Source organism: Vicugna pacos, chromosome 16 (genome assembly GCF_048564905.1).
Source record: "Vicugna pacos chromosome 16, VicPac4, whole genome shotgun sequence".
NCBI classification, from domain to species: domain Eukaryota; kingdom Metazoa; phylum Chordata; class Mammalia; order Artiodactyla; family Camelidae; genus Vicugna; species Vicugna pacos.
This window is the reverse complement of record NC_133002.1, coordinates 2855490-2867503: the sequence shown is the minus strand read 5'-3', so window position 1 is coordinate 2867503 and position 12014 is coordinate 2855490. Positions and strand designations below refer to the sequence as shown.

General features: G+C 32.8%; 1 protein-coding gene across 6 annotated transcripts in view; it reads right to left on the bottom strand.

Annotated features, from left to right (window-relative positions):
- The window catches only part of PPM1E (protein phosphatase, Mg2+/Mn2+ dependent 1E), a 117206-nt gene that overhangs the window by 96564 nt on the left and 8628 nt on the right, over nt 1–12014 (bottom strand). Inside the window, exons 2-5 of one of the 6 annotated variants that reach the window (XM_072940225.1) lie at nt 5421–5496; nt 3547–3746; nt 2475–2749; nt 1317–1413 (exon numbers count right to left, since the gene is read on the bottom strand). The exons of 2 other annotated variants lie outside the window; for them this stretch is intronic. The gene's annotated coding sequence lies outside the window, so the exon portion shown is untranslated. The remainder of the gene's footprint in view (nt 1–1316; nt 1414–2474; nt 2750–3546; nt 3747–5420; nt 5497–12014) is intronic. 3 more of the 6 variants (XM_072940229.1, XM_072940226.1, XM_072940227.1) reach the window with 3 other exon arrangements.

Genomic DNA, 12014 nt, shown 5'->3' with positions numbered 1-12014 from the left:
GTACAATTATTTTTGTGTTCTTCTCAACTTTCCTAGTCTCAGGTCTTAAGGTCATGACTATATACATTTTTGTTTACTTTTTACAAGTCTTCTTCCTACCATGTAGAGTATGTATGGATGTGGTCACTTCTAGAATTCTCTGCCCCATCTATAACAAATTTTTGTATAATGATACAGTCATTTTGTCTCCAAAGGTTTCATTCCTACCCACCAAGCAATTCTCCCTTATTGGCTATAAATAGATCCAGAGTAGCAGTATCTTTCATTGTACCCTCTACCTCTCCTCTATATTATTTTTACTAAACAAATAACATTTTGGTGATAAAAATGTAAAACACAGTAAGTAGAAAAAATTATATATATCTGAAATCTCTCCAGCCAGAGAAAATCATTGCTAATAATTTGGTGCATATCCTTCAAGATTTTTTCTCATATAAATAAATAGTTTCCCCCTACATTCTGAGAGAGAAAATGTCAGCAAGGTAACAATTTGTCAAATGAACTTGGTTGGCTGTGAAGCCTGCTGAGAAATCTTCACTTTTGTTTAAATGTTTTCCTATCCAAAAAATATCTACCCTTACTCCAACTGCTTATAAATCTTTGATTCATACTCAAACCAACTATTTTTGCCCTCATTTCAGCATTTTAACAAAATCAGAACTCCCTTCAGAAACTCACTAATCTTCCTAATTGTAAGAGTCAGTTATCAGAAGTAATATTTAGATATATCCATTTTAAATAGCCAAATATAATGATATCAAATACAAAAATTAATTCTCAATGAATAAACAAAAAAGCTATAAATATTCAGAGGAAAATACAAGAAAATTAGTGGAGAAGGTCAGTTACAACCTTTAAAACATGACACAAATCCCAGAAACCATAAAGAAAAAATATAGCTGATTTGATTAAGTACAAAAATTTAAACTTCTATATGGAAAAAGATTCCATAATAAAGTTTCAAAGATAACTCAGAAACTGGAAGAAGCCATTTGCAACATATAACACTCAAGAGGCTTATAATTATAATACAAAAAGATTTCCTACAAATCAATAATAAAAATAAACACAAAAATACACAAAGGATATAAACAAGCATTAGTAGACAACATAAATCGCCAATAAGCACATGAAAAGCTGCTAATCCAATACATTCAAATTAAAAAGAGATTTTTTTAGCTCATCAGACTGGCAAAATCAAGGTTGAAAATACCTAATGTTAACACCTTTCATATACTATAAAAGGCAGTACAAACTGATATACATTTTCAGAAGGATAATTTGAAGAATTTCTAAAAATTTTTTAATATGCATACCTTATATTTCAACAATCTCAATTTCTGGAATTCATTCTACAACAATATATGAAGATGTTCACAAAGATCTATGTGCAAGAATGGTCACTGCAGCATGCTTTGTAATATAAAAAAGCAACACAAATCTTCATTAACAATGGAAAAGTTAGATTATGATCCACCTATAATAAAGTACTAGGTAGCAGACAAAAGAATGGGGTAAAACATGTTGTTATGAAAACATATCCATGATACACTAACTAAAAAGCTTAAAAGGTGCCAGAATAATCTCAGTTTTGTTTAGGGGGAAAAACGTGTATAGATAGATATTGATATAGAAAGTAAATGAATGCATAGAAAAATCTGAAAGTCATTTGGCACTACATGTTATCAAATCAATGCTTTTTATACCCTACACTATAAAAATATTATGTGTTTATTATATTTCCGTAAAGCTGCAGGAAAAAATGAACAAAAACACAACATGTTCATGCCCAGGACCAACTTTAAGGCATATTATTAAACTCCACTGAGCACCATAAAAATAATTTTAATAATTTGACAGTGTATCGTCTCATCTTCACATGGAAACAAAAAAGGAAAATCTGAGAGGCTATACATCAAACTGAAGGAAGACTTTTACATTTTAACACTTTAACAACAATTTATTATAACCAGCATGAATTACTGTGGTAAATATGCTCATACACGGTTTTAAAACTTATACCTACTGGCAAAAAAAAAATGAAAAGAACCAAATTTGTCCAATAAAAGGGTCATAAACTGAATTACAGAATACTCATATAAGAGAACAATACTAAAAAATAAATAAATAAATAAATAAATAAATAAATAAATAAATAAATAAATAAATAAATAAATAAAAGAACAATACTTTTCCAACTGCAGGCTGCAACCCATTACTGAGATGCAAAATCAGTTTGGACGAATGTGACCACCATATTTCAAAAGCAAAATACAAAAAATCAGAATTCATCACAGTTAGTAACTACTGCTTTATAATTCTTCCAGAAGACAGCATTTGAAATAAGTGTCTAAGCCTATCTCTTCAAATTGTAAAGATGGAGGAAACAAACTAATAATTAATCCTACCACCGAATGATACACATATCTAATGATAAACATCACTCCTTCAAACTCAGAAAAACTATTCCCTACCTCCTAGATTTTATATGTTGATTTATAATCTGTGTCATGGTCTTGTGTTGTCCTGTATCTCGATCCAGCAACTTGATGTGCTTCTATATCTCCAGACATGTCCTTGGAAGGGTCTGTTTTAGTACTTTTAGTACCTTTATCCTCTGAAAGATGAGGTTACACAGTGGATACTGATACAGAGAAACATACTTATCCTTTCATAAATCTTTAGGAAGTAAATGAGATTTAAGCATAGTTGAAATGAGAATACTTTAGGCAGTCTTCAGTTCTCAAATCTCCACACAGGTTGGCATCAGGTAGCATGGAGAGAGAAATGATCAGAAAAAAAAAAAAAAAGGAGACAGAGAGATTTTACAATTTAGAAGCCATTGTTCTAAAAGCCAAATAAAACAAACTAGAGAGGGGGCAGGAAAAAGAGCATAAGGTTCTTCTGCTTCCTGATTATTGGGCATTTTAACATTATTGGCATTTCTATGACTTGTAGTTTAAAAATTCCTGTATTTTCCCAGAGGTGCAGTGGATGCAGAGTCTACAGTGCCCAATATTGACTGAATAAATGAATGAATGGATGATTTGGGGTTATTTCCCCAGTCTTTCTTACAGGTTTCCCCTCCCTCAAGAAGAGAAATAAGGGTTTACCAGACAAGTCCCAAATAGGCTATATTTTCTCATCTCTATGCCTTTGCACAAGGTAGTCTCTCTGCTGGAATGCTCTTCAGTTCCCTCCTCCTCTTGGCTAATTCCTATTTAGTCTTCTAAACTCAATTTATGCATCCTCTTCCAGAATCTAATGGCCTACACTGGCACATCCATCTTAGCATTCCCATAAAATCTACAGCATCACTGTGTCTTAACTCTTATCAGTACACAGAGGTAGCAAGAAAACAAGCTTTGTAGTCAGACAAATCTGAGTTCAAATTCTGATTCTACTACTTACTGTGTGATCTTGGATGAGTTACCTAATATTGCTAAACATTAGTTTTCTAATTAAAAAATAGAAACTAACAATGTAATGTTCTTAGTATATCATCTCATAGATAACAGAGTTAATAGTCATTTTTATTATACTCACATTGTACTGTACTTGCTGGTAAACTTGTCTGATTTTTCCTCTAAACTGAACACTTCTTGAGGAAAGGAACATGTATTTTATTTCTGTATAAGTAGCATTTAGCATCAGTGCTTGGCATATGGTAGATACTTAATGTTTTTTGATGACTAAATAAACATTGCTCTCATTACAGTGAAATTAATTTGCCACTTGAAATCCTTCTGTAGTAAGGTGGAAAACAAGTAAACAAGAAAATAAACTCCATTAACAACAGTTTCAAAAAAGGATACTGTCTTTAATTCTAATCATACTGTTTTTAGGATTTACTGTTAATTATATATACTATGAAATACCAAATGATTCAGTATCTTGCTTGAACATAGCTGATCATATATGGTTCATGAACTGAATACCTATAATAATTTTTTCATGGCATATATTAGCCACAAAATTAGCAAGCCACGTATAAGGCTAGATAGACAGCCATTTAGAAAAGTAAACAGCTTTCTAAAATCAAGGAAACTTTTAATTAAAATCTCTTTCATATAGTTTTGGGGGAAATGAGAAAAAATTCAGTTTCATGCTTTAGTAATTTTGACCTATGTAGGAAAATAAAAATTACTATTCACTTAATGCAATATTTAATGAATTTTTCCATCGTAATGTTTAATTAGTTGGTTTGAGTATTTGTATGGCCTCATTCTGAGAGAATGTTTCTATTTTATATTTTTCAATATATTTTTACAGACCTACACTAGAAGCTGATATCACTCACCCTATTTCTTCCTCCTCTCCTTGATAGTCAAGGATAGTTTAACTTTAATATTCTGTATATGTTGAACATAAACTAGGTATTTTATACATAAAATGAAATTCTGACTCCAAAGGACAAGCTTTACTTTGAGACATTTTGCAGGGTATGATGCAAAGGAATAATGATTTTACAATGATAATGATTCCAAAAGTGTTACAGCATATGGACCTCAATGATGGGAATACACTTCTAGAATAAAGTGATCAGTGCCTTATGTTAATTTATAATCCACTGCTTATTAATGATCAGTATATATTTTACTGGCTTCTAAAATATCACATACTGAATATGTGACTAATATAGACTACAAACTAATTGAGCAAAAATATTTCTCTTTTCTTTATACTTAGTTTAAAAGAATTTTGGTGGAGTTTGAGATTTGCAAATGTTACCTGCTATATATAAAAATAGATTTTAAAAAGTTTCTTTTGGGGAACATATTCAATATCTTATAATAACCTTTAATGAAAAAGAATATGAAAACAAATATATGTATGTATATTCGTGACTGGGACATTGTGCTGTACACCAGAAACTGACACATTGTAACTGACTTTACTTTAATTAAAAAAAAATTTTTTTGGATTTCCTTCCAAAACGGACACTATGTTGAGTAGATGACGATTATATTAGGCATTGAAACTGTATAAAAAATAGGTGGCTTTGGCTACTTCAATAATTTATATTGAAATTGAAAAATCAAAATATTTTGCAGGATTAGTCAAATGCAAAATGGAAAAACAAAAATCTCCAGGCACCTTAGTGAGTGAATAATGATGTTTATTTGCCATTATTGTGAACTATACACCAAGTTGTCAACTTTTTTCAGTCTATTATTTTAAGCATTTCTGGATTACTAACTGTGTTTTTAATAAGCAGCATGAATTGTTAATCTTTTCATTAGAGGCAAGAGCTTAGAAAACTATTTGGTGCAAAAACTTTATCATGTTCTCTATTTATAGGAGTTTATGAAGATAAAATAAAAATCCTACATATATGTATAATTGAATCACTGTGCTATACACCAGAAATTAACACATTATAAACCAACTATATTTCAATTGAAAAAGAAAAATCCAACCATCCTCTCTCCCTCAAAAGGTAGATTAGTTATAGTTAGCCAGGAAAGTGGATGTTCCATGAGGAAGAAACAGCATCTACAAAATCAGAGAGACAAGAAATAACATGTTATCTTTAGAGAATTGGAATTAATTCAATTATGTCAGTAAACCTAGTGAGCCTAGATTAGAAGGAAAAGAGACTAATGGCAGGCAAATTAGTTGGGAGGCTACTAAAGTAATCAAGGTAAGAAATGGTAAGAGCCTGAACTCAGAAATGACAGTGCTCAAAATTCAAACGATTGAATTGCACCCTCACTGAAATTTTCCCCTATAGAAATGTTTGTAAAATAGCAAAAAAATCATAAAATGAACATCATAGCTATAACCTCTTGAGTCAGTCTACCTGACTGATGTCCTAGTGACACTGCTGATGGTGGAAATGAGTTCTTTAAACTTTCTGTGTTGTGGCCATCGTATCTACAAAATGGGCTAATAATAGAACCTAATATCGAATACTTTTTGTGAGGATCAAATGAAGTATTAAATATAAAAAAGCGCCTGAGCAAGCTCTCAATAAATGTAGTAGCAGTAACAGAAACAGGAGAAGCTTATTATTACTAGTTCTACAATTATTATTTCAGTTGCAGAGGTGTAAACCTCTGCAGGTTTACACTCTAACAAAGTCTTATAGAAAGATATTATTAGAAAATATCCTGGTAAAGCACAATTAAATGCAAAGTTTTACTTATTTGTTTTAAAAGACCAAAAATTATTTTTAGATGCACAATTAACTCTCCATATGACCTTGAAAAGCTGAAAATATTTTTGTTCCTCCGATCATGTAAGTATATTGTGAATAATAAGACAAGTCTCTAAGATATATATTAGATTATTTATAAGCTGCCTTAAACCAAGACTATATGAACTAATATATATTCAGTGTTGCCAGAAATCAAATTCCAAAACGTCACAGGTCATTCCTATTGCAAAATCAGTGACAGCCTGATTTAATGACTGTCACCTTTCATATTTATGTGATAACTTGTTAGGTTCAGTAAGAACATGTTCACAACATGATTCTTGCCCTCTAGAGTTTTAGCGCCAGAAAGAATTTTACACATCACATACCTTAAACACAATTTTATAAATACTATATATATTTACTTTAAAAGTATAACATTTTATTTTTGTTGCTTGTTTTCATATGCAAATATGAAAATTGGCTGTAGCACAATATACTTCTCAAAAACAGGCTTATTAAAAAGCAGTTTTTCTGCAAAAACTGCAAACATATGGAGGCTAAACAATATGCTACTAAACAACCAATGGATCACTGAAGAAATCAAAGAGGAAGTAAAAAAATACTTCGAGACAAATGAAAACAAAAACATAACGATCCAAAACCTCTAGATGCAGCAAAAGCAGTTCTCAGAGGGAAGTTTATAGTGATACAAGCTTACCTCAGGAAACAAGAAAATCTCAAGTAAACAACCTAACTTTACACCTAAAGCAGCTGGAGAAAGAAGAATAAGAAAACCCCAAACTTAGCAGAAGAAAAAAATCATAAAGATTAGAGCAGAAATACATGAGAGAGAGATTAAAAAAACAGAAAAGATCAGTGAAACTAAAAGTTGGTTCTTTGAAAAGATAAAATTGATAAACCTTTAGTCAGACTCATCAAGACAAAAAGGGAGAGGACCCAAATTAATAAAATCAGAAATGAAAAAGAAGCTACAACTGACATCACAGAAATATAAGGGATCATAGGAGGCTACTATGAGCAACTATACGCCAACAAAAAGGACAACATAGAAGAAACAGACAATTTCTTAGAAAGGTACAATTTGACAAGACTAAACCAGGAAGAAATAGACAATATGAATAGACCAATTACCAGTACTGAAATTAAATCGGGAATTAAAAACCTCCCAACAAACAGAAAGTCCAGGACCAGATAGCTTCACAGGTGTATTCTACCAAACATTTAGAGAAGAGTTAACACCTATCCTTCTGAAACTATTCCAAAAATTTCAGAGGAAGGAACACTTCCAAACTCATTCTATGAGGCCATCATCACCCTGATACCAAAACCAAAGATACCACGAAAAAAGAAAATTACAGGCCAATATCAGTTATGAATATAGATGCAAAAATCCTCAACAAAATAGTAGCAAATCAACTCCAACAATGCATTAAAAGGATCATACACCGTGATCAAGTGGGATTTATCCCAGGGATGCAGGGATTTTTCAATATCCATAAATCAATCAATGTGATATACCACATAAACAAACTGAAGAATAAAAACCATATGATCTTCTCAATAGATGCAGAAAAAGCTTCTGATAAAATTCAACATCCATTTATGATTAAAAACTCTCCAGAAAGTGGGCACAGACAGAACATACCTCAACATAATAAAGGCCATTTATGACAAACCCACAGCTAACATCATACTTAATGGGGAAAAGCTGAAAGCATTTCCTCTAAGATCAGGAACAAAACAAGGATGCCCGTTTTCGCCACTTATTCAACATAGTTTGGGACGTCCTAGTCATGGCAATCAGAGAAGAAAAAGAAATAAAAGAAATCCAAATTGTAAATGAAGAAGTAAAACTGTCACTGTTTGCAGATGACATGATACTATACACAGAAAACCTTAAAGAAATGACCAGAAAATTACTGGAAATCATCAATGAATTTGGCAAAGTTGCAGGATACAAAAATACAGAAATCAGCTGCATTTCTATACACTAACAATGAAATAGCAGAGAGCAAAATTAAGGAAATGATACCATTTACCATCACACTAAAAAGGATAAACATCTAGGAATAAACCTACCCAAGGAGGCAAAAGACCTGTACTTGGAAAACTATAAGACTCTGATGAAGGAAATGGAATATGACAGAAACAAATGGAAAGATATACTGTGTTCTTGAGATTGGAAGAATCAATATTGTTAAAATGGCCATGCTACCCAAGGAAATATACAGATTCAATGCAGCCCCTATCAAATTACCAATGACATTCTTCACAGAGCTGGAACAAAAAATGTTAAAATTTGTATGGAAATACAAAAAACCCCAAATAGCCAAAACAATCTTAAAAAAGAACGGAGCTGGGGGAATCATACTCACTGACTTCAGATTATAACTACAAAGCTTTAGTAATTGAAACAGTATGGTACTGGCATAAAAACAGACACATAAATCAATGGAACAGGATAGAAAGTCCAGAAATAAACCCACACACTCATGGTCAATTAATCTACAACAAAGGAGGCAAGAATATACAATGGAGAAAAGACAGTCTCTTCAGTAAGTGGTACTGGGAAAACTGGACAGCTATCTGTAAAAGACTGAATTAGAACATTCTGTAACACGGTATACAAAAATAAACTCAAAATCGATTAAAGACTTAAATGTACGGCCAGATACTATAAAACTCCTAGAGGAAAACATAGGTAGAACACTATCGGACATAAACAACAGCAATATATTTTTTGAACTAGCTCCTGGAGTAATGGAAATAAAAAAGCAAAAGTAAACAAATGGGATCTAATTAAACTTAAAAGATTTTGCACAGCTAAGGATACCATCAACAAAATGAAAAGACAACCTACAGAATGGGAGAAAATATTTGCAAATGATGCAACCAACAAGGGACTAATTTTCAAAATATACAAATATCTCACACATCTTACTATCAAAAAACAAGCAACTTACTCCAAAAATGGGCAAAAGACCTAAACAAGCAATTTTCCAATGAAGACAGATAAATGGCCAATAGGCACATGAGAAAATGCTCAGCATCACTAATTGTCAGAGAAATGCAGATCAAAACTGCAGTGAGGTATCACCTCATACCAGTCAGAATGGCCATCATTAAAAAGTCTACAAATGATAGATGCTGGAGAGGGTGTGGAGAAAAGGGAAACTTCCTACACTATTGATGGGAGTATAGATTGGTGTAGCCACTCTGGAGAACAGTATGGAGGTTCCTTAAAAAATTAAAAATAGATTTACCATAGGATCCAGCAATCCCACTCCTGGGCATATGCCCAGAGGAAAATGTAATTCAAAAAGGCATATGCACCCCAATGTTCATAGCAGCACTATTTACAATAGCCAAGACATGGAAACAACCCAAATGTCCATCAAAAATGACTGGATAAAGAAGATATATACAATGGAATACTACTTGGTCATAAAAAAGAATAAAATAATGCCATGTGCAACAACATGGATGGACCTGGAGATCATCATTCTAAGTGAAGTAGGTCAGAAAGAGAAAGAAAAATGCCATATGATATCACTTATGTGTGGAATCTTAAAAAAAAAAGACACAAATGAACTACTTATTATTTATAACTTAGATGATTGCTTTCTTGAATATGTGTAAGCATATTTGACTGTCCTTTATGATTGGATTACCACATTCTGTTGATTCTTATTTTGTGGCTGGCTTTATTCTTTTGATAACTATGTAAGTTTAAAAAGCTAAAGCTCTAAACTGTTCTTAGAAACAATGACCAGTATATATGTAAACTAAAAAAAAGTGCAGTATATTGTATATATGTATTTACATGCAATAGATTGTATATGTGCACTCAAATTTTAACAATTCTACCTAATAAAACTGAAAAATAAAAAAAGTAAAGCAGCTTTTATTTTCGTTTTTGTATTTTAGATTGACAAAGTAGAAAAATGTGAATAAGAAATCACTATATAAAAATCAAAGATCAGAGGTGGTGCCTTATGGTAGAAGTAGGTCTAGTGTTTCAAACCCATAAAAGACAAAAACTGTAATGTTTCTGTAGAAATACTATAATTCATTATGTAATCAAGTCATCTGGGAGAAAATTATCTTTGATATTTCTAACCCAGTAGATTAGTCTTTTGGTTCTTTTTCTTTGATAACTTAAACTAAGATAGGAACTAATGGACTGGTTTTCCTCAAAGCTATACACCAGAAGGGAAAATCTAAAGTGAAAATGCACACAAAGAATTAATACGCTCAACCTTTTAACTAGCTCATTACTCTCTATACAGTATTATTATTATTCAAAATCATCATTGTTCACAATATTCTCAAAGAGTTCACATGAGAAACTCTTTAAAGTGCGTGAAAATATTCGTTTACAAAGTTGTGTAGTATTAATCAGTAATAAAAACTGCAAACTTTTTTCTGCAGCTGTTAACACAGACCAATAACATAAAAAAGGGAGCCAAGCTCCTCTGCCATTCAGAGCAGAGCAGAGGAAGAAAGTAATAAGAAAAAGAAGGTAATGAGGACAACCTACAAAACTCTGGAAAGGAAACAATCTAGACTGAGTAGCAAAAAAGCTGAAGATCCATTCATTTATTCAACAAACATTTAATGAGTGCCTATTATGTGCCAGGACCTGTACTAGGTGCTGGATACACAGAGGTAAATAAAACATTCTGTATCTGTTGCCCTCAGTCTGGGACAGAGACATCAAATAACTAATACCTGAATATATATAGGTATAAATTGTGATAAGTGGATATAAATAAAAAGCAAAGGATACTATAAAAACCAAAAACCAAGCCTTAATTTAGACCATAGGTAAGGAAATATCTCTATGAGGAAGAGATATTTAAGATAAGACCCAATAGTTGAGTTGGACAGTTAGAGAGAAGAGGAAAAGTTGCTTGGGCAAAGAAAACAAAAGTACAGAGGCCCTCAGGCAGGAGAGAGCATGGCAGGTTCTGGGAACTAAATCAAGACCACTGTAATTTAAGTATAGTAACTGAGCAAGAGCAGAGGCTGAGCAAGGTGAGACCAGATGATTGCTGTATGGAAAACTGATTGAAGGGAGGGAAACCTGGAACAAGAAATAGCAGGTAAGAGTACTGCTATAGACAGCTAAGAGCTGATGGAAGCTTGGACCACACTGGTGGGAGTGGAGAAAAAAAGAAATGAGCGTGTATTTTTCTTTCATTTAGCTTAATTAAAAGACCTTTAAACAAAGTAATTTAAATGCTCTTCCATTTGCTTCTCTAATATAGTACAAATTATTACTAAAATGGTCAAAGATGCCCCACTCTAATCATTAAAGTCTGTGAATACTAATGAGATAACGAGCCCGTGATGGTGTGATGTTATATGGCAACTTGATCTTAAGACAGGGAGACTATCTTGGTGGACCCGATCCAATCACATAAGCCCTTATAAGCATAGAGTTTCCTCTGGCAGACAGCAGGAGAAGCCAGAGAGAAAACGTAAGAAAGGATGAGAAAGACTTGATGTGCCATTGCTGGTTTGAAGATGGAGAGGGCCATATATCAGAAGGAATGTGGGTGGCTTCTGGGAGTGATAATCAGCCCACCCCCGCTACCTCCCACAGTCTGCAAGGAAACTGAATCCTAGACTCTGTTAACAACCTGAATGGGCTGGAAAGTAAAGTCTTCCCCTGAGCCTCCAGATAGTCCAGCCTGGCTGACACTTTGACTTCAGCCTTGACTTGAGACCTTAAGCAGAGAACTCAGCTGAACATTCCCAGACTTCTGACCTAAAGAACTGTAGGATAATAAATGGATGTTATTTTAAGCCACTAAGTTTCAGTAGCATGTTACACAGCTATATAAAA